Here is a 4,680-nt window from a genome sequence, read left to right as displayed (position 1 = left end):
TTTGGACTCATTGCATATCGGATTTTGGATTTTTGTGGTCACTGTGCACTTGTGCCTCTTCTGTTGCCACATGGTTGCACACACCCACAGTTGAAGGAGCTGGGTATGTGGCATTTGCTGGGAGAACCTTTCTTTTTCTTTTTTTTCCTTTTTCCCCAATATTGCTGTCGCGTACGGAAGGAAGACTGTGGTTGAGTTAATTAAGAATTGAAGATACACCTTTTTAAGCTCCCCTGAGCTGGGGCTGCACTCCTCTAATTGGGACTCTGAGTCGGGCTATTTCTGGTGTTGACGCGGCTCCAAGAAGGCCCAGACTCACTCTGCTGCCCCATACATAGAGAAGGAGAATGAGCGAGTCAGGCTCAAAGTCCAGCCAACCCTTGGCCTCCAAGCAGGAAAGGGTGGGACTGAGAAGCGAGGCCGGGGCAGGCTGCACAAGCAGCCTCGGAAGGAGCCCAGTGAAGTGCCAACTCGGAAGAGATCTCGGCCCACCAAAGGGAAGCAAGAACAAAGGCGCAGCCAAGACAAGGCAGGGAGGAAACCAAGGGGCAAACCCAAGAAACTGGAGAAGAAGGAAGAGGAGGGCATCTCCCAGGAGTCCTCCCCTGGGACTGGAAACTCTGCTCCCAGGCCTCTCCCCGCCCCCACTGCACACCACCGCACCAGGCATCAGCTGCAGGCTCTGCGGCACCCACCCACCCACAGGAACAGGATTTGGCTCAGTCCCTCTGCCCTCCTCCCCAACACACCCGCCCTCTCCTGACAAGGTTAACTTCCCAATTAGCCGCAACCTGGCCTGTGCATCCCGGCCTGCTGCCTACCTTCCCTCAGCCCTTGTCATTCTCCGGGCGCTTTGTTTCTGCTCTGCTGTTCCTGGCTTCCCTGTAGAGGGTCCTGGGAGCATTCCCTTAAGGGGCCCCAGCCCCATCTCATTCTGACAAGCCCCAAATGTCTGAGCTGGCAGCAGCAGTGTGGTCAATGCAGGGGATCTTAGATCCCAGCATGTCCTCCACCAGTCACTCTTGCCCCACCCTACTGAGATTCTGCAGAAGTAGGATGATGTTGGCTCCACTCCCTTTGCTGCTCTCACCTGGGATGAGGCAGATGGGCGTTACCACCCATCTCCAGAATGAGGTCCTATCTCGCTTCCACCTTCCACCTAAGGCAGACGGGCACCGACACGCCGCCAGCACTACACTCTAGGCTGTTCCTTCCTCTAGCAGGGCATCCCCCTCCCTGACCCCCTCTCCTTTTGCTCCTCCCTGCCTCTGAAAGAGCATACCCCTAAACGGGGACGTGTCTCTCGCTCCAATCATGGGATGGGGTGCCCCCAGGAATCACGAGTAGCCGGTCTTGATGTAACAGCAAGAGGTAGCGTTTATTAACGAGATCCCGGACCGACACGTATCTCACACAGGAGACAGAGGAATCGGCCCCGAGCCTCTTCAGGCAGGGGTTTATATAGGAGAAGCCAGGGGGTTTCACGTGGTTATCAGCAAGGGAAATGGGTATAAGGTCTCATTTGCAAGCAGTACATGCGGGCTGGGGTGTTCTCAATATAGGAGAACGTCTTATCTTTATCTGTAGAGCAGGGAGTCATCCGTCCGGATGGCCCCCTTCCTGGAACAATCCCTTGACCTTGTTTTTAGGCTTGGCCGGGCACATCTCAGGCCAGCTCTGTCCTGCCCCCTTATCTGCTGTTCTTTTGCAGTTTTTATGAAGTTTTTATTTTAACTCTTCAGCTCCAAATGGTCCGGCAAGCCCTATAGTCTCCCTCAGGTAGTCCGGACCTTGTTTATGACTAACTTTTTGAAATTTAACTCTTCACCTCCCCCCAAGGTTCTGGTTCCTCATTTCCTCTGTTCACAAACTACCTCTGGACAGTTGTGTTGTTTTTGTTCAGTGTTCATTCTTAGACACCCACCATTGCTGCCCCTGCCAGCGCCAGATGTTCATCCCGATTCTGCCCCTCTTTCCGCCCACACACACACATACAATACACTCTAGGGGAAGGGGGCGCTGGGGCACAGCAGGCTGGTTCTCCACTGCCCCTCACTAGGGAAGATGGGGCCCCGCCCTGTGGATGCTGCAGCAGTGTGAGGAGGGGGCTCCTGATGGGAAAAGGGTATAGGACCACCTCCCTTGTTCTGTGGAGGAGGGGTGGCCAGTATTTGTCCCGCCTGAGCTACCCCCTCACCCCCATTACCTATTTGCAGTTACTTGAATAAAAAATTTCCTTTTCAAAAAAAAAAAAAAAAAAAAAGAAGAAGAAGATGCAGAATAGTAACAGGAAAAACTTTAAAATGCTTAATTTAGCCACTTACCTGTAAGTGGGAGATATATTTTGGTTTTTTTGTTTGTTTGTTTTTGTTTTTTTCTTTTCTTTTTCGGAGCTGGGGACCGAACCCAGGGCCTTGCGCTTGCTAGGCAAGCGCTCTACCACTGAGCTAAATCCCCATAATTAAACATATATTTTATATATTTGGTTGTGAGCCTAGCCTTTAACGGCTGAGCCATCTCTCTTTTGTTTTAATGCAAAAGAGAGTTGTAGTTTAACAGTGACTAAGGGTAGTATTTTAAAGAGGCCCAGTGGGTAGAGCACTTGACACACAAGCCTGACATCCTGAGTTCTGTCTCAAAAACCCTCCATAAAAATGGAGGAAGCGTGCTCGTGTGTGTATGTGTTATATGAACGAGTGTATGTCTGTGTGTGACTATAAGCACTTGGAGGCTGGAGTGAGGGGTCAGCTGTCCTACTCCCCCAACTTACTCCCTTGAGGTAGGGTCTCATGCTGAGCCTGAAGCCAACCTGGTGGTCAGTAATCCCGGATCCTCCTGTCTGTTCCCCTGCTGCACTGGTTTACAGGCACGAGTGTGTCCACACCCAGCTTGTTATGTACATCGTGGGGATTAGAACTTGTGTCTTAATGCTTGTATAGAAAGCACTCTGAACTACAGATCTATTTCCCCAACCAGTTACCTCTATTTTTAACAATAATTATTTATTTAAAAGTATGCTTGTGGGGTTGGGGATTTAGCTCAGTGGTAGAGAGCTTGCCTAGCAAGTGCAAGGCCCCGGGTTCGGGCCCCAGCTCCGAAAAAAAAAAAAAAAAAAAAGTATGCTTGTTTTCATTTAATGTAATAAAATATTTATTATTTTTTAATTTAAGTTTATGTATTATATATGTATGTGTTTATTAAGTGTATGACACTGTGTGGAGGGCAGAAGAAGCTGTCTGGTCCCTGGAGTCGGAGTTTCAGGTGATTATGAGCTGCCTAACTTGGTAGGGAGTGGAACTGGATCCTTTGGAAATGCTCTGAATTGCTGAGTCATTACTCCTGCCTTCAAACAGCCTAGGGAATTCCATCTGCTAGCATTAACTGAAATTCTTGAAATGTTCAAATTATCCCTTATCACATGGTTTTGTATTTTCTATGCATCATGCTTTCCTATTTGTTTTCTCCTTTGTTCTTTTGCTGGCACTAAGATGTACTTCAGCCCCTAGGGCTTGCTCTCAGGCACTCATATTTTCAGCCCGCACATTCTGCCAGTGTGTGGGCAGACTTAACAGCTAGATTAGATACGTGTAGACGTTTTCACATGGCCATCAGCCACAGAGAACCTCTGCAGGTCAGTGATGGACGTAAGTGACTTTGACTCCATGTGTCCGTCCGTGTGTACCCTTGTGTGAGCCTGTACCTAGGGTTCTGAGTGCTGCCTCATTTAAGATATCCAAAGGGCGACTGCTTCTTGGCCAGTTTATTCAGTATGCTCTGTCCATGTGGGAGCCCACAGCCTTGACCTTGGCACTTGGTGGTCACAGGAGAACTTGCAGCTGGCTGAGGACTTAAAAGGCGTCTAGTGCTCTGGAAGCCTTTGTCCTCAAAGTGACAGTTTATGTAGATCTGCAACTCTGTCTCCAGAAGCCCCGGCTCCTGCTCTGTATCCTGGCAGTGTTTGCTGCAGGCCTGGCGCGAGGCTGAGGACGCTTTCACCCCTCCACAGTAGCTGGAAAGAGCTTGTTTGGATTCCAGGATCCTCTTAGATTGGTTGAGTACTCCTTTTTTAAATGTGTTTATTTATTTGGTTGGTTGGTTGGTTGGTTGGTTTTTTTTGAGACAGGGTTTTCCTGGGAGTATCCTTGACTGTCTTAGACTCATTTTATAGACCAGGCTATAAGCTTGAACTCACAAGTAATCCACCCGCCTCTGCTTCCCGAGTTCTGGGACTAAAGGCATGTGCCACCAGGCGGGTGCTTTGACAAGAGTCTCTCGTGGTCCTGGCTGGCATCAAACTCAGTGTGTGGCTGAGGCCGGTTCTCGGTTCCTGCATCCGACTTCCCAGGGTTGGGATGACAGTTCGCACTTACTCTGCTCAATCCTCTAAGTATCATCCCTTAAGTGTTGGCTGAGTTGCTACGTACATTCATCCACCCACCTCAGCTTTTCTTTTCCCTCTCTTGACCTCTTCTGATAAACTCTGAGACTTCTAGCTTCAGGTTAATCTGTTACTCTATGTAGCCCTGGCTGTCCTAGAACTCCCTATGTAGACCAGGCTGGCCTTGAAACTCAGATCTACCTGCCTGCCCTGCCTCCCAAGTTATGGGACTAAGAGTTTATCACCGGGCTCTGCAGTGTCTTACCTTTTGTGTGTTATAAGTCATATAGATATTTATTAGC

General features: G+C 49.3%; 1 pseudogene; it reads left to right on the top strand.

The window, feature by feature from the left end:
• The first annotated feature begins 347 nt into the window (after positions 1-347).
• LOC116913164 lies at positions 348-763 on the top strand (annotated as a pseudogene).
• The last annotated feature ends 3,917 nt before the right edge of the window (positions 764-4,680 follow it).

This window comes from Rattus rattus, chromosome 12, assembly GCF_011064425.1.
Source record: "Rattus rattus isolate New Zealand chromosome 12, Rrattus_CSIRO_v1, whole genome shotgun sequence".
Lineage (NCBI taxonomy): Eukaryota > Metazoa > Chordata > Mammalia > Rodentia > Muridae > Rattus > Rattus rattus.
This window is presented reverse-complemented; position numbering and strand designations above follow the sequence as displayed.